Raw genomic sequence first — 25,793 nt, forward strand, 5'->3', positions numbered from 1 at the left:
CTGTGAAGAATCAGTAAGGATTCCATTCAATAGTCTACCTTAAAACTTGTCCTTGACTGGAAGGACAACAAGCAGGATTATCTGTAAATCTCATACCTCAGAAAATAACTAGAACACCAAAAAACCTAACTATTCAGGAGAGGTATCTTTTTGAATTTGAGATACCTTCTTCTGTTTTAGTAATCTGTTTAAAATTTCAGTAAAATCTGGAAATCCGTGTTTTTCTAAGTGCTAAACATTTGCATGCTACTACACTACCCAAGATAATGACAAGGTTTTGAATCAGACCTCTTAAACTTCCTAGAATTCAACTTTATTCTGAATTTCAGCCTGCTTTTGCAATTTGTTTAAGTCGTATGAGACATGAATAAGAGTGTAGCTACCAGTCCTGGATACTGCACTCTTAATTTCTACATCCTGTGTGGGTCCATTTGTTTAAGAATATTGGGTCATCTTTACATAGGGCCACAGGCAGGACTGACAGGAAGGTGACCTGTGAGGTTTTGTGAGTCAGCACTTAGTAGCTGAGATAGTTGCGTGACTAGAGTTCATCAAATAGAGAAATGAGCCCTTGCCGGTATAAAATCAGCAGTGGTTAGAGAAGAGTCTTGGCTGGCACTGTGTCATCATCCTCCAGAAAGCACCTCCCTGTTCTTCTGGCTACAAGAGCAAAAAATTTGCTGGGGGGAAGCAGGCTTTAGCAGTAGGTGTGGTCTACCCAGAAGCTGAGCCAACCTAACAGTTCATGCACATCGCCATAAGAAAAATCCTGCAAAAATGTGCCTCTGATATTGCAAGCTAAATTAAGTCAAGCTAGACACAGGGAGCAACAGAGCTCCATGGGTGGGAGTAGACAAGGAGAGGTAAGACTCCTTTCAGCACCTGCAAGTAGATTAGTTCAGGGTGTCAGACTTAATGAATGACACAGGAACTGGCTTTTGGCTATGTTTTGTGTAAAGCGTCTTGTCAGTAGCCCAGGATTTCAAGCCTTTAGAGGAGCACAAATGTTACCTGAGAGCATGTGAAATACGAAGGCAGTGCTTTAGTGTGCTGCATAAGTTTGATGGTATCCAAGTGTAACCATATGAAAGACAAATAATACTTAGTGAAATTGGATTTTAGGAGAGCATTTTTTCTGTTCTAAATGGGGAAGCAATTCTAAGATTACTGGTCTCTGCTTGAAACAACTCCATTAAAGAAAGGTCAAAGGGAAAAATGTGGTACCTGAATCCAGCTGTTAGCAGGGGAGACATTGGGTTCCACTGGTCTGCTGGCATCCAGTAGAAGCTATGGATGGGGTAGAGGCAGGCCTAGCAAACTCACGGGCAGCCACAGCAGGAACATGCCCGCTCCAGGCTCTTCGTGCACTTCACTGGAGGTCTGAAACACGCTGCCTGCCTGGTAAGAGGAAGAACCTGTGAATAAGTAGCCTAACAACCCAGTGCACAAATCTAAAGGCTGTGACTCTTCACCAACACAGATGACTGATCTTCAAGGAATGGGGCCAACAGAAAGTCTGTCCAAGCTCTACATGCACCAATATGTGAGGACAGACCTCTGGAACATAGCTTTCAACCTAGTCATTTTATTTATGAATTTTTTTGAGCAATTAGGACAAAATAAGTCATATTCCTTTTTAATCAGAAATTCTTCCTTGTTTGTTACAGCTGTAACTCTCCTCAGGTGATACATTTTTGTATATTTTTGAAATTTTCAAATTCACTAGAGACGTCTAGTATTTGACCAGTAAACAGGTTCTGTTCTTAATGTTAGAGAAAACTTAGCTTGTGTTGAAGTATGTCATTACAATAGGGAACAAAGTTCGATATGATTGCCCAAGGGTTTTAGGTTATTTTTCCCCTTAATTTAATTATCTTAGTTTTAGTTGTGTAAAGAAATAAATAAAGAGTATATTAGTTAAATCTTGTAAAATGTGTGTGGTTTTTATTAACTGGCAGCACTGTCCATCTAAGTAAGAATATTTTTCATTAACAAAATTTCTTTCTTCTGAAGATGAAACAAAGTCCTTTAATTACCCACCCATTTGGGAAGAGGCAACAGGAAAAAGCAGATCAGTACATAGCTGAAAACTTGCCATTTAGCAAGTTAATCATTCTTCATTTCACCTCTCTTAAATGAGAAATGTCTTTTTTCAAGCTTCCTAGAAGTTACTGTCTTTGGGCCCCATAATTATCCTGTTTGTTTATGCTTAATTCCTGCCCTTCAGGGTCATCACAACAGATAAAATCTAATCATAGAAATAATTGGGGAAAAAAATATACATCCATTAGGTAAGGTTAAAACAGTTGTTCATAGGAAGGGGCCACATAACTGTGACTTGCAGAATCAGTAATACAGCATCTAAGGATTTTCCTCCATTACTCATCACAAAATTAGAATGGAAGTAATTAAATAGATACATAGATAAAATATAAAGTCACCTGAATGGGAAAAAAAATCTTGTGTATTTCTTGTCTAGTGTAATTCTTTGTCACAATTTGTTATTTTATTTTTAATAGTACTGATAGAAAAGTAGGTCAGTGAAATGAAAGAAACTAACAAATTACATGTGTGCACTTAACGTTTGCTGAAAATTTGAGAACATAATAGCAGGAGTTAAAAATTCTGAAAGGAAGTACTTTTGGAGGGATGAAGTGACTTACTTCTATGAATCTCAGTCCGAATTCCCATTCCCAAAGCAAAAGCAAGTAAGACTCCGTGGCTCCCTCTAGGAGAAGTAGTCTGGGGCTCTAGTCCAAACCACATCCCATGCTTTCTCTGGCAAGTCTCAGTTCCAGCAGCCAGAAGGCCACAGTGTGGTCTGAACAATGAGAGATGAAATGAAATGTCTCTGTAAGGTTATTTGGAAACCTGTATGTACATTCTGAATTCTTGCATATCTTCAGGTGAGGGAGGTTTTTTTGTTTCTTAGGGGGAAAAAAATCCCTGACAGGATCTTTGAAAAAGGAATTGTGGGTAGCAACCTACAGAAGAGGGCTAGACAGGAGACTCTGTGACATGAGAGCCTTCCCTGAGAGATGCCTGAAAGAGTTTCTCAGCATTCTCTTTTAATTGGTACTAGGGGATTACACACAGCCCATGTCATCTCAGTTTGGGGGCTTAAATGCCCCCAGTGTGCCTGGTCCACTCTCCCTATGAGGAACCCCAGTTTTTGGAGAGTTCTGGCATGTTCACAGTGGCATATAAAACTTCAGTGGTCTTTCCTAGAAGCATCACTTTATTAGAATAGACAAAAGCATTAGGAGGAACAGAACAACTTAGGTTTGTGCCTAAGTTTAAAAAAGGAGGTGGAAAGTTCTAGGGTTTATTTCACATTTTCCTGTGTCTACATTTCTGCAAAGTCTGAATCTATAATTTGGACAAGACTTGGTAACAGATGCATTCCCCTTATCTCTTACCTTCCTGCTTTACAACAGATAGTACTGGAACTGCATCACAAATACCAAGGAAGAGAAAGCCGAGTGAGATAAAATTCCACTTCTGGTCATAGAAGAAAACTGTATGGGGGGAGGGGGAAAGTTACTAATTAAAATTTATCTAAGAAATGCCTCAGTAAAAGAATCATCAATCTGTTTCAGCTTAAGTCTGAAAGAGGCATATTTGAGGCTGAAAATTATAATTAACACACTCATGGTTCTCACATAAAACACCAGTGGATGCTTTTTAACTGCTAATTAACCTCTGGCTTCTATAAACATCCTTAAAAAATGCACATCTTCATCACCTTTTTTGCAGCTCACTAGCAAGAACATACTTTACTTCTCAAACGATGCTGCAGATCATTCCCAGTCCTTTTGACGTGTTACAATTTCCAAACTACTGCACAACCGTCCCAGTCTAATGACACTTTGAAATATCTGCACATGCTGCAGGTATCCTTCCTATTCCTAAAAATTAATTAACAAAAGTTAATTATTTTTTAATATATTGTTTCTCTTGTGTCAATTAGTATCTGAGTTATTGAAGTGGATCATTGCTATTAGTTTGTTTTCACAAAGTTGGAAAATTCAAACTCTGCTATCATCTTAATTACTTACAAATGAAGGATAAAATTCCTTCTTTTCTGTGGCAGAGATCCAAAAGACATAATGGAGACAGGATGTTGTGGCAAGCCTCTGTTCCCCATGCATTCCTCCAGTCTCAGCAGGACCACTCTGGCACTGGAGGCAAAGCATGCATGCCGTGCACAAGCACGACTGCAGTTCTAGGACACAAAGCCCACTACATCTTTTTAATAGTAGTGCCAGACTTTCAGCAACACATATTATGTTTAAGCAAAATGGTAATTGAATAATCCGTGTACTGCATAGAAAAAAAATTAGTTCATTCTCCTTTTCCTCTCCCAAAGAAGTAGCATTGCAATACTTTTTTTCCTAGCCTGGATTCCTGCAGAAATTAAAATGGGGTTGAGATCATTATCTCTTCATATGTAAAATAAATGTCTGTGTGCGCATGTGTGCACACATGTGCATGTACATACTTGCACGTTGTGCAAGAGAGAAGGAACAAGAACAAACAGTAGCCAATTTTAACCACATCTGACAGAGCAAAAAAAGGCTGAAAAATTCCTGTACGTTTCATAAGAACAAGCTGCTAAGTCAAAGGAGACCCACCGGAGTTTGAATGAAACCCTTATTGAACACCAAGAAAGCTGTGAAGATGAAAGGTGTTACAAATACCTACCCCACAGGAAAAGCTGCAGTCAGAGCTTCCAGCTATGTAGACCTAGGAGAATCCAAACAAGGTTTGCCCAAGGGGAGCCAAGCCCCATCAAGATCTGCAGCTCACAGGACTACTGGTCTGTGCTGGATTTCTAATCCATCGCTATCCAGCTTTGATGATGACATACTCCATTTTTTGTCCTTTGACTTTGGGGGAAAAAAGATTTTTTTAATGCAGATTTCTCAATCCTGATGAGCTGAAACCCAACATGAAAGGAAGGACCAAATTTTGTTCTTAAAGACCCTGTGGGATACCCTTACAAGAATCTACATGTGCAGCACACTAGACAAAGAGAAAACAGCATCTTAAAGTTGACAGCACACTAGAGATAAACTTCATGCCCTGGCTGCCTGGAGTTTGATCTTAAGGTAGTATGAACCAGTGCTATTAAAAAGCTTCTCATCCCACTTTCTCATCTGTCTCATCACTGATGTCCATGAGTCTAACCATTCTTAAAAGTTTGGTGAGGGGCACACATCTTGGACCTCTAAATGTTCCTGTTTTTTCTGCAATACAAGTGTGGTATCCATGCAGAAGACACAGCTGAAGGAAGTTATGTAAGGGTTCTTGGCTCTGCTCACCCTTCTCAGTGCACTGCAGAGCCCCCAGCTCTGCTGGTCTGCCAGAGACCATCCTACCAGTGTCCCACTTCTCTGGCACTTCACTGGATGCTAAAGGAAACATTTAAAGGACAGTGAGAGGTGTCCAAGCCCAGAACTGCACCATGTATCAATGGGCACACAATCTTCCAGAAACCACTCACTCACTGTAGTCACATTTCTCCCTCTTCATAGCTTGGGAGTGTTGGACAAGGTTTGTTTACTTCACCCCAGGGTTGTGTGTTCATTACCTGTCAGTAACACCTCCAGGGACAAACTCTGGCACTCCAACAACCACAATCCCTTCTGGATGACTGCCTTTTTATGTTCTAGTCACAGTAACTCAGCTGTCATCTATCCCTCTCTTCTGCATTGTATACCTCAGACCCTCCTTTGCTAAGCACACTTACATCTCTAAAAATACAATCCAGGAACTTTTTATTCTTCATATTGTGTAACATGGAAACTTGTCTCAAGCTCCGCAATCTTGCTTGTAGGTGCTGAAGCAATCAATGCACCTAGGCTGCCTTGATGTCTGTGGCCATATCTAGCAGTGCTCTGGTTCACTGTCCTTCGTACCCCCCACAAAGGAAAGATAATTAAAGGATTCAACATCCAAATTCTGCTAGTCCCCACTTCTTCCCAAAAAGATTAACTCCAGTAAAATAGATGTGCCCATTCTTGTCTCTGGCTGACAAAGGGATGTGTGTAGCATTGTTATTCTTGCTGCTATTCTTGCTACATGTTTATGATCTTATCCTGGGATTTTTAATGAACATTTTTTTATTATTATTATTCTTTTGTTGCTAAGAGAATAATAATAATGATCTAGCAAGGCATAAGGAATCTCCAAGGCTTGGAGCAATAAAGTCTTCTAAACTCTTAACTACTTTAAACTCTTAGAGTTTAATCTTAGTCATCTAAAGTAGCTACATTTTGCATTTTTTTAATATAAATACCCATTCTATTCAGTATGTTATACCTACCAGTCATTGGTTCTAGGTGAGTAGCCTTCTTTTTGTGCTTTGTCATTCATTACTTAAGGGTACAGGGAAGAGGTTAAAACAGCATGTTTGTTAAATAAGTAAATATTTAACAAGTTGACTCCGATTTTAACAGTCTAAGGGAACAGTATTATAAAACCTCAGAAAGTTGGCAGTACTCACTGATCTTTTTTTTTTGTGACACTCAGTTGTTGAAGCCATTTCATTTCCTGGATGAATTACACAATTTCTGTAGTAGGACAATTCAGCATAAACATCTACAATAAAAAAAGTAAATTAAATCTGCAAGTTATTTCTAGTCCAGAGGGAGAGAGCTGCCTTTTTCTTATTTACTGCTCCCTAAAGAGTCAAGGCCCCAGAGAAGTAGGACCCTGCAGAAACTAAAAGGTAGACACACACTTGATTTCTGAGATTCTGGGACCCAGACCCTCACAAATTCTGTTGTAATTCACATTTGGAAGTCAGCAAGCATTTCTTTATTCCCATGATTTTCAGGCAATGGAAGAGGCAGGCTGGGAAGCAGGTTTCTAAAGGCCACAGGAAAACAAAACCAAAAACCCACAACAATTTTAAGGGTTAATTAATTAGGAGTTAATTATCTGTGAAACTTTGTAATCTGCCCCTAGACTTTCCATGGGGAAAAGAAATTTATTGGTCAAAGTCAGAATAAAGGACCTCAAATTTTGACTTTTGTAAACTGAGTTAGATAACACTTTTGTCAAATAGAAATCAATAGGAATTAAAGTACATTAAAGATTTCCCATGGGGGCAGAGAAGCAGCTACTCTTATCAGAATTCAGTGGCAACCAACATAGCAGTGAGCTGATGGTCCTTTCTCCCACTTCCTCACTGGTTTGTCCACATTTGCTATGTGGTCATCAGTATGAGGGTTGTAAGCAGAGGCTTCACAGAGAACAGAACTGGCTTTATCCTAAGTGAAAAAGCCTCATCCTTCCCAGTATCTTGTGTTTAATTCAACTCCCCATTCCAGCCTGTACCAGACCATTTAGGTTGTATTAACAGAACTCCCAACTAGTGACTATGCAAAGTGTTTTCATTGCTGCAGCTAATCTACAAAGACCAATATTTTGTGTTTACACTGTGAGAAACAAAATATCCTTATCTCTCAATAAAAAATATTTGCTCTTTGTTGGATACCAACACTTCAACTCCAAAACTGTTTGAAATCCTGGCTTGTTTCTTATCTAACTCAGCAGTGCCCATAATAGAAGGAAATCAGAGAACTCCCTCTAATACCACTCTACCTCCCCACTTAAGGACTCAAATCATTGAGGATGTTCTCCTCATAAAATATTTTTTAATTGTGGAAGAGATTATCCCTATTTTAGAGACATGAGTGAGATGTGCAAGAGCATCAAGAGACTTATCAGAGGTTACATGTGAAGTCTCATGGCAGAGCCAAGAAATAAATTCCCATTTTTTAATCTCAGTCCATCCTTCATTTCACCATCTTTCTATCTCAAAGAATGGATCAACGTTTTTCCTTTTCCTCTCTTCTGACTAAGTATCTAATTTAACTAGTGTTCCATTCTCTTCTTTGGAAAACATTTTTCCTTCCTCTTGTAGATTTTCCACATACCTTCACAATTTGCAAAGTGCTGCCACATAGAACTGGTTGGTGTTCCTGGAAGCAGCAGACCTGCTGCAGACACAGCTCCCAGGCTCAACCAGCCCAGGTTCTGCCTCCACTCTGCACCTGTAGTTATGCAGAAGAAGACAACTTGAGGCATTAATGGTGAGAGAGGCTCTGAGTTTAGCAGCATCTCAGTGCCCTCTGGAGTGCCTCAAAGTCTGAGCCTGAAATCCTACAAAGCCCCCACAGGTCCTGCTGCTGCCTGGTCTATGCTCTCTGCTTTGGACCACTGTGCACAGGCTTGTATGTAAGAAGTGTCTACAGTTGTGTGGCATTACAGCCAACTTGAGATTTTCAGCATGGATGTAAATAGAAGCCATTCTCAATATTTTGTCCATTAATTCTACTGCCAATATACTGGCTGAAGGCAAATTAGATCTGGTTTTCCACCTTTTTATTTAAGGTTGTGCTGTAGTTAATAAAACCCCAAAACTAATTTTTCCGAGCCCACCACCGGTGCAATATTAGTGGCTGTTTCCTTGTGGGACAGTGCTCCTCTCTCAATCATCTCTGGTTTTCAAGCCTTGCCACCTGCCCATCTAAGTTGTTAATGCTCTCTGACATTTTTCTTTCAGAGTAGAAAGAGACTGTTGAAGAATATCATGCGGAGTCTCAAGCAGTTCCAGAATTGATTCCTCAAGGCTCAGGCTGTTGAGAGGGCAGCACAACTCAGAAGCAGTATTTGTGGGATCCTTTGAGCCAGCAGCATGCTGCTTGAAAAGCCTTTCTCTTTCAGACACATTCATGCCTCAAATCACTCACTACCAAATATAGAATGCATTCTTTAAAAGATACTACTTTCCTCACATGAGGTATCTAAAACTGTTGGAAAAAGTAAAGCTGAAAAATACAACGATACCCCGGCCATATATGAGATGTGATTAAATCAAAATGCCCCTGCAGGCTGACCTGGTGGCCATACAGACCTTCCCTTCACTTGCCCTGTTGGCATTTGAGATTCTCCCAGGGGTGCCGAGGCATTCCCACTCCGCCGGCTGTGTGACGGATCACGCAGGCACGCCTCGCTCCTGCAGCCTGCCTGCATCTAGGAAGGGGCATTCAGCAGGGTCCTTGTTAAATAACACTAAGGTATTAAAAGTAACCAAAACAAATAATTCTCTTGTCCAGAGGCACCGGCTGTTCCACAGTTGCTGCTCCTGCTGCCATCTTATCTGGCCATTACAAAAATGGTTTGTCCCAACGTTTGGTCTCTGTCAAACAGAAAATTTCCAGCTCCTCTCCCACCAGGGTTCCAGTCCCAGGCACCCAGTGCTCCCTTGGCCCCTGGCTGTTCTGCCCTGCTGCTCTCTGGCTGCTCCTGCGATGCCAGCCCGGCAGAGCCGTGGGTAAGGCAGCAGCACACACTCACTCACCGAGAAGCCCAGGAAGAGCCCAGAGCAACACGTGTGTTTTTACATTTGAAGTGTAATCATGATATTAAAAAAAAAAACAGTTTGCATGGTTTACTTAACATATCCTTTAATGAGGAAGTGTAGTCCTAGGAAAAGATAAAGAATGAGTAGGAGAAGGATAAAGCCCCTCCCTCTACTTTTTAAACCCTTTCATGCTGAATATGCTTCCTTTTTCTATCCCAGGAGGCAGACTCTCATTTTAGGGGCAGTTTTTGCTCTAAAAAACATTCTAGGTTCCTTCACACAAAGAAAATGTTTCTGATTCAGTGCTTATGCTGGGTAGTTTTAGTCCCAAAAACTGTGCCCAGCAGGACCAGGGTAGTGATTGCCCCCTGTACTTTCCACTGGTGAGGCCACATCTCAAAATCTGCATTCAGTCCTGGGCCCCTCACTACAAGAAAGACATTGAGGTGCTGGAGTGTGTCCAGAAAAATGCAATGAAGATGCTGAAGGGCCTAGAGAATAAGTCCTATGAGGAGCAGCTGAGACAGCTGGGGGTGTTTAGCCTGGAAAAAAGGCGGCTCAAGGGGGACCTCACAACTCCACGCCACCTGAGAGTGTAGCCAGCTGGGACTCAGCCTATTCTCCCAAGTAACAAGCAATAGAACAGGAGGAAACAGCCTCAAGTTGTGCCAGGAGTGGTTTAAATTGGATATTAGGAAAAATCTCTTCGCTGAAAGGTTATCAAGCATTGAAATAGGCTGCCCAGAGAGATGTGATGCCTGTGGACAGGGTTTAGTGGTGTACTTGGCAGTGCTGGGTCAATGGCTGGACTTGATCTTAAAGAACGTTTTCAAACTAAATAATTCTATGATTCTAAAGAAGGTGAAATAACTCTCCCCCCCTTTGTTTCTTTTTAATTGTTATCCAGCCTCTGGTCTATTTCCTTGGTGGCTGATCTCTGTGTTTTTCTCACATATCTTCTGAGATTACTTGCTCCATCCATCACCTGTGCAGCTGACACATTTGCTTCCATGCTGAAATAAGCTCTGTTATGTAGCACAAACCAACCCAAAGTTGCAGTCACCTGCCTTGTGGCCCAGCACTGCTTAGACTTCTCTCTCTTCAGGTGTGTCCCTGACAGGTGTTTTGGGCTGATCTAGGCCTTGCTATGGGGGCCCAAATCCCTCAAAGCTGATGGTCCAAGCTGAGCTCATTTGCTCCTTCCCAACAATGCTGCCCTGAATGCCATTAAGGCACAGCATCCACCAGGAAACAATGATCTTGAGGGAATTCCCTCTGCTGCTGCAACAAAAAGTGTGAAAAGCAAGATCACAAATACCACTCTAATAAGGTTTTCTGGATTTTGATATGCATTTTCTTGAACACTCAGAGATCCCAGCTTATCTCCAACAGCTTTCAGACTTTCAGTCAATATTTGCCTTCATGCTTCTTTACCTTGTGCATAAAGGCTAACCCTGTATAAGACAGTATTCAGGCCAAAACTGAAGGCTATACAAGCAAATGTCCCCTTCCTGTGTTGTGGAGTGTTTAACCATGGTATGAATTGAGCCATAAGAAAATGACAGCCATTTACTGAAATTAGCACTTTTAGAAATAGATTAGGATAGTCATTATAAGAAGATGCAATTTATATACTAGAAAAGCCCATGCTTTGGGTTGTGTGCATCTGATGCAAAATAGCACTGAAACGCTGCAGCACTGGGTGGTCAGGCTGCTTGCTTGAATGAAGGGAAAAACACAGAGGGGAGGAGGGAAAGCAAACTCTCCCCACTCCTCAGGTCATAGCACAAAAAATTTGCCCACTCTGTTGCTGCACCTGAACTTGATCACATTTGAACTTCTGGGACATCAGTACAAATACATCCCTTAGATGCTGGCCAGCTGATCGTTTCTCTTGCAACATTTTGCACATTAATTTTGCTATCCTTTTATTTTAAGGCTGATAAAAACAGTCCGAACACTGAGGAAACCAGAAGCCCCAGTGTTCTTCCACACTGACTTTGCATTCCTAGAAGGTAAATCTAGTTAAGGCAAGTCTTATCCCCCTGCAGGAACTGAAAGAAAACCCCACATAGTCCTAGTTTATATCTTTGATCCACCAGCTTTACACAAGGAGCACAGCATGTCTCCCACAGAATTTTGCTGAGGGCTATTTTCTCCTTGTACCAGTGAGACGTTGGGAGGTACAGAGTGCATCTGTTCCAGCTGCAGGACAACAGCTGGGGGCCAAGAAAATCAGAGGCAGAAGGGGCATCAAACTATTTTCTGACTCATCACTAAAAAGAAATAGGAAAAAAAAATCTTTAGAATCCTCTCAAGATGTTTTAATATTACACATTAAAAATTATACAGATGTGCTACAAGTCTCTCCTAAATAAACAGGAACTTTACAAGCAGCTATTAGAATACTATACAGTTTGTAGTAACACTATTAAAACTCAAAATATATTTATGGTCTTCCCTTCTAACCCAGGGCATGCCAAAACAAAACAAAAAACAAAAACAAAAACAAAAAAACCCCAAAAAAATCTGGTAACAAGAAAACACACAGACAAAAATGGTCTTGCAACACTTTCCAAGCTGTGAATAGTAGAAATGCATTGGAATCCTGCTTGCTCACAGACATCATTTGAGCAACAAACATCAAGTTTACCTATCAGGTCTTCTCATAGGAGAAACACTCCACAGGTCTTGTTGGCCATATGGCAGTGGGCATCTCCCACCTCTCTCTCAAAGAACTTAGAAGAAGCAAAGGAAACAAAGTACCATACTTCATTAATGAACTGTTTCTAGCTGCTCTGAGTGGGAAGTTTCTGATCATGAATCTTCCCATTACAGTGGAGCAACGAAAAGTAGCTGCTCCAAGCTGACAGGATTTAATGCTGAACACAGTGCTGACAGATGGGCAGAAGGTATAATCAATCTATTTCATTGTTAGAATCAGCCCAAGTATGGAATTCTGGGGGTAGCCTACACAGGTTTTTCCTTTGCAATACAAGGCAAGGATCCAAGTATCTACAAGTGAACTGTGCCTTTTGGTGCCGATTTCTTAGCTGCTATACTGGATTAACCACAAGGGACTGCAAAAGAAATTGTCCCATTCTGCAGGAGTCTAGTCAAGCAGGCAGCAGCAGGACTAGCAGAGTTAGATCCAAGCAGTGTAGCAGGGACAGACACCTCAATGGGGCTGTGCCATGGCGGGTATCTCAGTGACCAACAGTGATCACCCTGTCGTGTCTTGTGCTTTCTTATATCCCACCCCAAAGCTCTTGCTTCACTTTCCTGACCCAGTATCTTTTTTGGGTTCCCTTCATCTCTAGCTATTCTTGATATCCATAGAAGTTTTAATTATCTTCCTTCAGCTTTATTTTGTTTTCTTATTTTTCTCAGTATTTCCACCCAAAGTTACATGCTTTCTCCTGTCCTTTCCACTTGCACACTTGGAACAAACAGCCACTCTGTGAACTCTATACTTATCCCTGCACAACCAAGGAGAAGAGGGGCATCGAGTAGAAATGAGAAACAGGGAATGAAGCTGACTTCATTGCAGCTGCAGTGCTGCCTCTGAGCAAGGCTAGTCCTCCTACATGAACCTAGAGCCACCTACCTGCTTCATACCAACAGCAGTGACTTGAGCAACCCAAGTGTCTCAAGGCTTTGCTTCCTCCTGCTTGACATTCAGATAGTGGAAGGCACATGGGAAGGAACTCACCCTCTAAAATAACACTCTCAGCAGATCTTTCCTGGGGCCTCTAAAGTGCCAAGTGACTGCAGTGTTTGCAGCAGTTCAGTGCACAAAACACATGGCTCCCTGGCATAACTCACCATTGCTCCCAGCTCTTCTTTTCCTGAACTCCAATGAATCCTGGTGACTCCAGCATCGCATCCAGCCCAAGCGCAGTTCCAGCTGGCACTCTCCTGCTGTGACACTGGGTCCTGCCAAGAAAGCTCCTGTCTAAGGTCCCAGTTCCTCCACCATACTGGTGTGGAAGAAGTGGATTGCTGCCTTTGGCTGGTGGCCTCCAAGTGCCCCTCAAAAACCCCAGAGAGATGTATGGGCCTTGTGAACTTTTGCATACATCTTCCTTGATGTGATTGGAGGGTCACAGACTTCAGAGAAAAACAGACCAGTTCCTCCTGTCTACCCTTCAGTCAAAGCAGTCTTAGAAATGCTTTTAAGTAACAGCAAGCTATTTTTAAGCGGCTGATGTCTTTCAAATACTGAGTGGTATCACATATTCAGAGTGTCACAGCAAGGTTTTTTTGTCTTGAAAAAGATTAATTTCCTGAAGCACATATCAAAATCCTACCCTATGAATCCCTTCAGTGCAACAGAACTCTCCTAGTTAAAATTCTATACAAGCATATTTATTTCCTCCCTGCTCCCTGAGGTACCATTCTCTCTATGTACGTTACAATAACAACTGTGCCTTTACTAAAATTGAACAAAATAACCAGACCTATGTAGAGGATAATTAACAGCCAGCAGTGAATCTTTATGTTGATTCAATGGGATATGAATGAGTGATGAAAATTTTCCTTTGCTGGAGAGGTAATGGGATATTGTTACATTTACATATGCTTTGCCTCTTGCATGATATCATGTTTATGGTGTTCATCGTTTAAAGTCAGAAAAAAGTACACAGATATTTTGTGATTGTGTTCAGGCAGTTATGCCTCAACATGTTTGCCTCTCTTTCTGTCATTAACAAAATCCCCACTCCATCTGCATCTAATCCAAATTCCTCATGTCCATTCTGAGCAGGATGAGTAGACCTGAGCCTCTCCAGCTGTTCCTAGAGATACGAAGGTTCATTTCTGGAATTGAATTTCTGCAGTCTTACGTAAACTATCTAGGTTAGTGCCCTCACATGGGATACTTCACAGAGTATTTGGAGGTAAATACAGTGACATTACACAGGTCTGAAATACTTGGAGCCCCCAGATTTGTGTGCTTTTCATTCAATGATAGAAATCATGTTGTTCTTTCCTATCGGATAACTATGTATTCAGGAAAAGTAGCAACTCTCATTTGAAATACTGCATGAATATCCATTGAGTGTACTCATACATTATATATTTAACACTGGAATACCTCTCAACTCTAGAAAACAGTTGTAGAATAATTGAAGTGAGAACATGGGCTTTCTAAAGTAGAAATACTAGCGACCATTCTTAAAAAGGCAAGAGGAAGAAAATATGTCCATACATGTTTAAAAAATAATTGGCAAATAAAAATGTATAATAATTAGTAAAACAAAACAGCTCCCACCTGGCTGCACATTGCAAGTTAACTCCTGCATCAGCAGAACATATTGACATGCAACTGCTTGAGTGCAATGGCCAGACAGGGACGTGCAGTTTTGTCACTGCTGTTACCTGGACGTGCATTGCTAAGCACACAAAAAACTTGGGAATGCTGCCATAAGAGGAGCCTTTTTGTCTGACCTTAGGCCTGTGAAATGGTTGGTAAAGCAATAACACGATCTCTGGCACATAAACAAGCATGCTAGGCAACTGGGCTGGTGTAGGAGTCCTGGCGGGCAAAGAGCCTCAGCAGGGAATTTGCCATTGCAGGTCAGGATTTGCCCAAACTGGAGAGATGGTCACACTTCACAGCAGACTCCTTGTGACAGGCCTCACACCATTTCTGTAACTGCCACTGAATAGGTGGGGCTTTTCTTCTCCCCTGCAACCCAAAATCCCCCTTCAGTCTAGGGAGTTATTCACACCAAAGGTGTGTTTCCAAAGTGGAGATTTAAAAAGAGAATAGGGAGTAAATAAAAACACTGCAGCCATCAGCTGCAGCCATCAGCAGCCCTGTGACATGACCACCAAAGGTGCCCTCAGAGCCTGTGACCTCCTCTGCCCTTGTATCATATTTTAAAAGAGTCTTGAATTATATTTTTCTTTGAAAACTAACAGGGATGAGTGGTTTTACAGGATGGTGTATTTGTTTGTTTTCCTTTTGAAATGTAGGGCCTGTCTCTTCCAGGAGGGATTCTGGCTAACTGGGCAACTAATGAAACAATAATATTGTCTGAGACAGGGGAGCCAAAATCTGGAGAGGAAACTTTTTTCTTTTGTTTTTGGTTTGTTTTGTTTTTAATCTGACTGCTCAACATTCCTTCTTCCTGACATCTGTTGGAGCTGGGTCATTAACTGACAATTTGGAGGAAAAAAAAATCTTTTTGTATAATATTCAAGAGCTCCATTCCTTCTAGCAAAGCCTCCACACTAACACACAGCTGCCAGCCCACAGAACCCCGTTTCAGAGAAAACCAGCATTTACTACTGTGCACATTTAAGGGGTTAAACAGAACAGAAAAAGGGGATTCATCTTTTAAGTATCTGTCCACTGCCTTTTTAACAATCATACAAAAGAAAACAATAAAAAGAAAATAAGAATTGCGCTGTAAGTCACCTGTGGACAGGAGACATGATGAGTAGGAAAGATATTCAGTTCATTTGGAGGGATTTCTTCCAGGCATCATAAAATATGTGCTCTGTAGCCCTTAGCAAACGTGTCCTGCACCGTGGTATAAATGAATGCGAACAGTTTGAACTGCTGACCAGAAGGGCAAACTCAACAAGTGCTGCACTTGAAGTTATTCATTGCACAAACAGTTGAAAACGAGCCTGATTCTGCACAGGTGCAAAAAAGTCACTCTTTGTAGAGGAGGGTTTTTTGACATTAAATTAGTTTCAATGGATGATGATGGAGATGCACATAATGAATTTGTAGGTATGGGGAAGCAGAGCATTGCTTCTGACCCAGATAAAATCCGAAGAGCTTTGCTGATGTCCGCGCAGGAGGAGCCCTGGCCGCCCGCCCCCGCGGCCCCGCAGCCCCTGCCTGCGCTGAGAGCGCTCCAGCACCTTTCCCGGCTCCAGCAGCCTCGTCACAGCGACAAACACAAACACGGATTACTACACTGAACACGTCAGGCTAAGTCAATAGTTTAATAACCACTATTAAGGCTTTTCCAAATCCATTTAACAACTGTAAATTATTCCAAAATAAAATAGCCTCAGCCAATCAGCTGTATAGTCACTGACCCACAACTATGTGCTTATTTCTCAATTAAGCAAATGTCCACATGCTGGTTGGCTTCAGCTGCTTTTGTGGTTTTGTATGTTGCAAGTTTCAGCATATAAATCCCTGTCCCCTGACTGAGAGCCTCAGCTGTTTCCGACACCAGGTACTGCAGCTTCACCCTCGCTGAGGCGAGGCTGGTGCTGGGATAAGCTCTCCACTCCAGCCGTGCCCTCTCGCATCCCACCCAAAACCATGCTGCCCGGCTCTGCCAGGTCGCGGAACCACCCTGAACCCCCGCGCTCACCTGTGCGAGGAGAAGTGTCGCCCTCTGGCTGGAGCCATCCCTGAGCTCGCTGGGGCCGAGCCGGAGCAGCTACCCCCACCTCTGGGAGCAGCATCTCGGCTCCAGTCAGGCTCCAGAGCTCGCTGGATCCCGTCTGGCGGGCACCAGAGAGCCAAGCTGGCAGCGGCAGCGCCGGGGACGGGGCGGGAGCAGCGCCGTGATGAGCCCGTGGCACCGCTCCGGCGTTCAGAGCCAGAGGGGCTAAGGTAGCCAATCAGCCCGTCGGGGGGAGCGGGGAGAGCCCGGCAGGCACAGCAGGAATAATTGGAGGGAGCTCCTAATTAATTTGATAATAGCCCTATCCTGTGTTAACACACTCCACACGCAAAAATGGCTAAAAAGTGCCAATTAGCAGTGAAAGTGAAAGAAAGCACGTAACGGGGAGCAACTGAACCTCGCAGCCAAGGCCTGACGGCACGCAGGTGTGCCAGGCCCTCAGTGGCACTGTCCCTTCTCCAGGACAGGGGTGACGGACGTGCCTTTGTAGCCTTGTGTCTGCTACAGCATGTGTCTTCCATGGAATGAGTTAGGTTCCTTCTCTGTACTTGCATCCAACAACCTGCTGTAGACGGGCTCATGATGCATTTTAGGTGAGCTCTAAATTCTTTCCTGGCTGGTTTTGCAAGACCTAAAATCCTCGTCCTCCTCAAATGTAGGGGAGTCTGTGGGACCTGGGTGGCTGCAAGCCCTGGGGAGAGGTAGAGCCAGTGTACAGGGCCTCAGCTTCTTTGAAAGCAGGGCTGTAGCTGCATGGCCAAACTGGGCCATCAAACAGACATCTTAATCCTTCCACAGCCATCAGCTTTTTTCTTTTTCCTGCCACTTGTCCACTCTGTCCATCGGGAGGTTTGGGACAAAGAGGGCAGAGCAGCCCCCACAAGCTCCCTGCCCAGCCGCTGATGGAGCCAGCAGAGCCGGCCCGAAGATGGCACCTGCAGCCCGCTGGAGAACCAGGACATGCAAGGACATCTAAACTGCCCCTTGCCCCCTGCAGCACTCATCTCAAGCTGCTGCTAGTCCACAAATCAGATTTAGGATTTAATTTCTAAATACCCATGTTGGCTTGCCACCAGCATTTAAGATAGCCTTTTTTCCCTTCTTCTATTATTCTGTGTCAAGCTGTTTTGTATTTTTACTCCTGAATTTTCTCAAAACTATAAGCATCCTGTATTACAGCCTAATCCCAGGGCCAAAACTGGCAATTTCAATATATTTTCCAGAAAACAGACAACTTGGATGTCATTACACATTGTAAAAGTTTTACCAGGTATCTTGTACTCACCACTTACAAAACTTCCATAAAGCATGCAGCTATAATGAGCTCCAGCTTTCTTTCCAGGCAAATATGAAAGAGGGTTTTTTAAATTAATATTTGTGAACCAAAGTCCATGCTCTGTGGATGCTGTTGTGACTGCTGGAACACTCAGATGGCTGGTGTTTTACTTATTTCCTAATCCTGCAAAGCAGAGGGCAGGTACAGGCATTTGTGTATACCCATCTCTGAGCAGTTCACAGAGTTGACAAGGAGAGGAAAGCACAGAGCAGACAGGGAGTTGCTGCAGGCTCCTGTTGGGACTAGAGAAGAAAAAAGGGACTGGAGTCCAGTAGCCCATCTTACAGCAGCTCCCATTCGCAGAGCATGAGGTAGCTCCCAGCCACTGGATACCCAGCACATGCTTTCAGGTATGGTTGGGATGAAACAGGTCCTCCAACACAACAGTGTCCCACATCTCAGGTTCACCAGCCCTTGGGAAGGTCAGCTGAGGGTAAATGGATGAGAGGACAACTGTGGGAGACTCTCACCTGGGTGGAGGTGGGCCACACTCCAGCACCCTTGGCACATCCTTGTGTCCTCAGCTGGGATGAATTCATGTTTAACAAAGCCTCAGAGGAACTCCCACCCTTGAGGAGACTCCCAGGCTGAGGAAGCAGAGGGAGCTCAAAGTTGTAGCGTGCATAAGAGTGAAAAGTGGGGTTTGCACCTGTGCAGGAAAGCCAAGCAAGACTCCTCTCTGCATGTGGCACTGACTTTAATGCTGGGGCCAAATCTTGGGTTTTAAACAAAGCCAAAAAGGAAAACTCTCTCCAAATATTCATAAGCCTCTTTAGAAAGGTTTGATTTAAGACAAACCACAAACTAGGCACCTTGCCATGGGACTGCACTGCTTTTAGCTGACCCCATATGTAATGGCACATGAGCAGGCTGTTAAATGCTGTAATGCAGCCTTCTGGCCCCCAAGGCAACTTCCTCCTGCGAATGCCAGAGCCAAATCTCTGCAACAGCAAGCTTTAAATCTGGAAACACAAACTACCCTCCCATCTCATTAGAGAATTGAAGTATTCACTGGGACACTGCGAACAGTAAATTGAATGCCCAAGTTAGGGATAAGGGAGGCTACATCTCTCACTGCTGTGAGAGCACTCATGTTTGGGAAGTGTCATTAAATAATAGTGGCAGCACTTGGTCACAGCATAGTCTGCCTTCTGCCTTTTAATTAAATGATACCAAGAGGCTGTTCTTCATACCATGTGCAACAGAGAAGGCAATGGCTGTGAAAACCATCCTTGCCACTGCTGTCAGCTCCTGTACCAGCACACTGCACAGGAGGAGGCATCTGCTCCTCTTTCCCTGGGAATTTATTAATTTTAGACTGCATTACAGTAGAGCAGATTCACCACCCCAGTAGAAAAAGAAATAAAACATACTCTTTCCTTAGAGCAAAGAGAACAAAACTGAAGCATGGGACAAAGTTAAAAAACCCAACACACATAACTTTGATGTATTTGATGCAGGAAATGACATGGTTTCTCTAGCTACATTGCTATGAAATCTTAAGTGAAAGATTGCTTCCAGCAGAACACACTGATTAAATCTGAAGAGATTTAAGAAAAATTAAGATTCCAAGGCCCAATTAATTTTCTGATCAAGAAATCAAGATGGGTAAGGAATTGGGAGTGGCAGCTGAGTTGCAAGTCTTTCTTCCTTGATTGTGCTTTTGTATGTTAAAGAATCTTTAAAACCAAGGTATCGGAGAATAAAAGGCTGACTTTTGATGTATGTGATATGCCATAAACTAGAACCAGTCCTCCAGATTTCTGTTTGTCAGCTTTGCATATATGAAACAGAAGCTGCCTTTGAATATAGTTTAACATGATTACAGGTTTTTCTATGACTGAAATTCACTCTTAAAGAGAGTAGCCTACATATATTGCCCCTTTTCCTTCATGGAGTGCAAAGAAAAAAGAAGATCTGAAAGGTTTGAGAGCCTTTGTCTCTTTTTCCTGGAATCTTAAACTCATGCAAAATCTTTTCCTTTTTTGCTAGAGAAATCTGTAGATTATTTTGTCTTCTCCGTGAGGGTAGAGGGTCTTCCTTGATCCTATGGAAAAGTAGGAGAAAGACAGTTCCTCACAGAGAGAGCTTTACTTATAAATGTACTAGTAACAACCACAACAATGAAAACAGCCCAAATAAGAAACATTTCTGTGTGCTGAGCAAGGATATTGTGCACTTGGCAGAAGTGAGCCCATATCCTCCAGCCAGCCACAGAGCCTCGCAGAACAGATGTGCTGGTTCAATGTTTAAAAACTTTCAACTGAAAAGTAAAACCCTTTCCAAGATCTCCTTCACACATTAATAATAAAGTGGCATGTTATTTTCAAGGAATAGTGACTAGAAATCATTCTGCAGAACCATGTCCCTGAGAAAATCTAAACCTCCAGCTGAAAAATTTGACTACAAAGGGGGAAACCAGCCAAACCTACCACTGTGATGAGGAGTTTGAGAGACTTCTCCATGCCCAAACCAGCCACATGAAAATGCTAGAATAAGGGTTCACCTAAAAAACTGGAGGGAAAGGGAAGTCACCCAGGAGTAAAGTCAACTATAACTGAGATTCCAATGTACTGCAGGTAGTGAAAACTGTCTAACCCCCTGAAGTTTGCAATCCTCATCTAAAGTGCTGTATACTCTGTAAGTAAAACCTCCTGCCCCAGAAATCCAAGGGAGGGTGAAAGAACTCACTTGAAGGTTTGCCTCTTTGAAAAAGACCTAAGGAAAGAAAAAAAGGTCCATTTCAGGGCTGACAGAATAAGAGTATTTAGATACTCCTCCTTAAGAAAGGACCCAGCCGCAAGCAAGGTTTGTGCCATAGCTTAAATCCAGGTTCCCCGGAAAACTTGCTTACAGAAAGATGAGAAGATCAGAGGATCATTACTGCAGAGGATTCAGAGAAATTATCTCCTAATACACAGTTGAAGACAGAACTAGTCTTGGTCTCTCTTTGGCTTGAACCTCTACTGAAATTTAATGCTGACAAATCAAAAAGGGATATATCCAGAATTTGTAACCCTGATAAAAATGGGAAATCTGTATCATCTTAATCAAAGGATATGCCACCCTGAGCTGGATCTGTGTCTTGTCCCTTGGCCTCATATGACTCCTGTGTGCTAGAGGTTAAGGGTTTGTTAAAGAATATCGGTTTTGATTAAGTGTCACATATGGTGTAAAACATCCTCTTTATCACTGGCAGTGAAGGTTGGGGGCCAGACAGTGCCTTTTAGTGAGTTTCTAATATAAATTAGGTGTCTTAGGTAATGGGTGGTTTTCAGACAGGATTGATCTTTCTATGGTCCAGTCAAAGTAGGTGTGTTTGGTGAGATGTCACAAAAGCAGCTTCCTGGCACCTATACTAATGGGCTGGTTACCCCTTTTGGAGTAGGACTTGAAAAATGTAGCACAGGAATCCCCCCTCCCCCTTCCTAACTTTTTCATTTTCTTGATGTAATGGGCAAAGGTCTATATATCCTTTACTCCTTTGGTATTTCAGGCCTTCTATTTGCAGTATCACTCAGTGAATCTTAAGCCACTCATCCTTTTAGTCACTTACACCTCCCTAAACTTGCATGAACTTAAAGATGAAGTGGTTATGAGTAGACTGGATTACTTACTATTTTTATCCATGTACAACCTTTAAAGAAAAACGTATCAAGGATACCATCACCACCACAACCAAACGGTTTCTATTCCCCATTAAGTGCTTCTTGGAAACTTTGATGGCACAGAAACCTAAGAAACACCGTTGAGATGTTAAACTCTAAGTTCCCCTGCCTCAAAAACAAGAGCAAACATGCATTTCTATAGACATCAAAACATGTCTGTATTTTCCTCTTTATGAAGCAGAAATTCTCTCAGCTTTGTGCAAAGAGTGCCATGATCAAAAGCACAAACTGAGCACATGAGATCCAGAAGCCGTAATGCAGAGTCTAACTATGGACCTCAGGTAAAGAGGGTATACACAAAATAAACCTTTCCTTTATAGTTCATTGACATGTTGTAGTTAAAACTTTTCTGAAAACTTTCCATGGGTTTATGAAGAAGTGAAAGCATAAATGTTGGTATTGCAGGCTCATAAACTCAGCTGTTGAACAAAATCCTCAAATCTTTAAATATGCAAGAATATGTCACAAACATTTTAATATTTCATTGCATTTCCCACATTCCCACTCATCACAGGAGCACTGGAAAATAACAAATTTGATTAAAATATTTAGATAATTAAGATGCAGAAGTCTATTCTGATTCTGGCCAGAAAGGTTTCCTTGGACCCCAATTTAAATAACTGGGATAACAAAGATTTAAAGCATGATTACCCTTAATTTGCCTATAAAAATGTATTTGTCTTTAAACAAAGATAGGCAAATAAGTAACTCCAAGCTCAGGCAGTTTCACTGGATACAGTGGGATCATTATGATTAAAATTGCATTTGCCTGAAAACCAAAACAGAACTGGCCCTAAATATGGCCTTCCATTTAGGTTATTTCAGATATGAAGGATAAAAACTCCTCTGTTAACATGGGACACCTAGAAAGCATTTCCTCTCTCCTATCTCAGGACCTCTCCTGCTTATTTTTTCTTATTTGCTCATTGTTATAATGAAACAGCTTTGTCAAAGTGCTTTTGAATATCTTTCTTATTAGAGATACTTTACAAAAAATGGATTAACTAGTTGAGGTTTGGGGTTTTTAATACCATCAGATGAAGGACACTCATTCCTATACCCCACTTGGGTAGGGATTCCTAAGGGAGCCAACATGCTTGCCAGGCACTGGAGTCCTCAGCCAGGCCCCCAGCAAGGCTCAAGCACCAAAATGCCTTTGTTCTCCTGTGCTGCTCTCTGAGCCCCAAAAAGAAAACAGCTCTCTTTTTTTGAAGGTGCCCACTGTGACTGTCGGGGATAGTGTATGACTTGATTTCTAACGCATTTAAAGATATTTTGTCCCAGGTAAAGACATCTAGTGGAATACAAATAATATATGTATTCTAACAGATTGCTAGAAATAATCCATGAGTACTTCTAAGATACAATCTGACACAGTATTAAAATACAACTCCTGCAAATAGACCTTTGCTGCCTTAGAAAATAGAACCACTGATTTCAGAGTGAACATACTCATCTCAGACCTGCTGTGATGCCAATGCCCTTCCAAACCATTCCAGGAGTTTACTTAGGAGATAAAAACACATTTTTCAAGCCTTTCTTATACAACACCTCATGTTATTCCTCATGAAAGAACAAAAAAATATTTCAAACCTGCAGTTTGCCAGAATAGGTTTTTTGCCCATCAGAAACACTCCCAGTCCTGCAGGAACAGTGGCACAGCAGCAGTTGCAATACCGAGTGCCACTTAGCTTTGTCAATTTGCTGTCACTGGGACCTCGCCACCAGGAGCACACAGGACATTTGTAAAAGCTGATGCTAGAAGCAGGGGAGGGAGGCAGAGCCCCCACAGCACCCTGCAAGCTGCCTGAGCTCTGGCAGGGCTGCCTTGGGAGCTGTAGGCAGCCTTGGGATTGCACCCTCTGACTCCCATCGCCGTCCTAGCTCCTTGCATTTTTAATTCGTTTTTAATGGCTCAGACATAGTTTCAAAGTGCTCCTGCATCCTAAAACTAATGTTACAGGTTAACAATGCCTGATTTGTCACAGGAACACCCCTTCTCACTGGAGAAATGGAAGGGGGTGGTGGGATGGAGCAAAACTGTGCCATGCTCATTGCTCCACTCCAGGCACTGGGTTGGGGACTGGCACAGATCCACAAGAGGTTGCTGGTCAAGTTGCTTCTCCATCCTTTCCAAATGTACTTTCATACAGTCTGGGAATTACTGAATGTTTCCAACAAGCATACACTGGTTTATTCCCAGCTTGCCCTGTGTGTGTCAGCAGTGCAGGAGTAAATTAGCTGTTTACAGGACCAGGAGCAGCCTGCACCTCCCTGCAGCCCCATTTATCCAGTGAAGCGGGAAGGTTGCCTGTGGCTTACCTTACACAGCCAGGATGGCAGCAGCATCCCAGCAGCGCTTTCTGGCCTTCGTTGCCATCTTCTGTGTGGGGTCATGAGGAGCACAAGACAGACATGACTGCCTGCCAGTTCATTTCCTCTGTTCCACAGAAAAATTACGCAAAGACACATAATAGAGATTTATCACTCCTGCAAAGGATTATAGAAACATAGGAAGCTCTCCACCTATTTCACCCTATGGAAATTTTGTGCCTGCCTTGTGTTATATAGATGGGCAGAGAGAACAAGGGCTGAAAGGGTAATGTCAAGCAGAAGCTGCCTGAAAGATCTGTTCTAAATTTATTACTCTTTTTTTTGTGCTGAAAACGCAAATAAAAACTAATGAAAGCTATAACAAAAAAAAAGTGATTGGATTCCTGGGGTTCCCCTGTTCATCCTGTGGCCATCAAACTGGGCTGATCTCCTGGAAAGCCAGCTGCCCTTGCCTGAAGTGTGAGGAAGGGAAGGTCCATTCTGTTTGAGGATGAAGCATGGAGAGAAGGGAAGATTTAAGACCCACTGCCACGGGGTGTTCATGGGGCCTTGTTGGTTGTCCTAATTAAATGTACAATAGCATGTCCTACTTGAAAGGCCAACCAACTTTAATGCCAACACAGCCCAAAAAAGATCAATTAAATGCAGTTTGACACCCTGTCCCTTCTACATGCCCCTATAAACGGGCTCTCCTGCAGTCCTCACCAGTGCAAAATTGCTCTGTACAGAAGTAGACCTTCCAGGGTCTGATGGTTTCCTATTTGTGAATGGAGAGGAAAAATATGGCCAAAACCCTTTGACCTCTAAAGAACAGGGCTGTCAAATTTAGGGGACAATTTTTATGAAATGGAGTGTTAAATTGCTCAGCATTGTTCCTAAGCACAAGGTCCCCGATTACTACCCTGCACCCACTTTGGGTTTATTAATTTCTACTTCCTATTAGTCTTTCTCCATTAGGCAGGAGAAGAGTGGGTTTCATGTTCTGTGGTACAGAACCTCCTCTGCTGTGGAGACAAACCAGAGGCCGGCCCTCTCCCACGGGAGCCCTGGCTGCCCAGCCCAGGCCGTTCTGAGCTGTTTCAGCACCTCGGCTCCCTTTGTGCCGCTCCGCTTCGGGGAGTGCCGGGCTCTGCCTGAGGCTCCTGTGGCGGCTGGTGACAGATGAGCTTGACAGCCTGCTCAGTCCAGGTGACTGAGCATTAGCTCGCCTGAGAGTGCAGGCGCTAAGTAAATCTCATTCCTAATCCAAATTGCTTTTGATAAGAACAAAAGCTGTGTGCAAATGAATATTTCCATCTTATTTCAAATTCTAGGTTTCAACTGCAATATTAATGCTATTTTACAGTGTAATTTACTTGTAATAATATGTCATTATTGTCATTTTACAGTTTTCTCTTAAAGTAGTAAAGAAAATGTTTTAAAAGGCACAAATAGCTGGAGCACAAATCTCCATTCAGCCTAAGAATCTGTGCTCTCCTATCCGAATGGCACGTAATTGAAAACAATGACATCGCCAATGGGCTAAACACTCCAGTCATTAACTCATTTTTATTTTGGGATAAAAGGGTGTGCTTGCAGCTTTTTTCCCAAATAGTAAATATAAATTAAACATTTCTCTTTTTTTCCCAGAATGGCATCTGCCAGTGAAGCCAGCAATGACCTCTAACACTTTCCATGAGCACATCCCAAAACAGCATCTG

General features: G+C 42.6%; 1 long non-coding RNA gene across 3 annotated transcripts; it reads right to left on the minus strand.

Annotated features, from left to right (window-relative positions):
• Positions 1-1,066: 1,066 nt before the first annotated feature.
• On the minus strand, positions 1,067-24,146 carry LOC137477164 (uncharacterized). Of its 3 annotated transcripts, none has more exons than XR_011000845.1 (2): positions 24,082-24,146; positions 1,067-3,518 (listed from the first exon to the last, which is right to left on the minus strand). It is a non-coding gene; the product is annotated as an uncharacterized lncRNA (long non-coding RNA). The 3 variants fall into 3 exon arrangements; XR_011000843.1 differs by lacking the exon at positions 24,082-24,146 and adding an exon at positions 7,947-10,031; XR_011000844.1 differs by lacking the exon at positions 24,082-24,146 and adding an exon at positions 5,325-10,031.
• Between the last annotated feature and the right edge of the window lie 1,647 nt (positions 24,147-25,793).

This window comes from Anomalospiza imberbis, chromosome 7 (assembly GCF_031753505.1).
Source record: "Anomalospiza imberbis isolate Cuckoo-Finch-1a 21T00152 chromosome 7, ASM3175350v1, whole genome shotgun sequence".
Taxonomy (NCBI): domain Eukaryota; kingdom Metazoa; phylum Chordata; class Aves; order Passeriformes; family Viduidae; genus Anomalospiza; species Anomalospiza imberbis.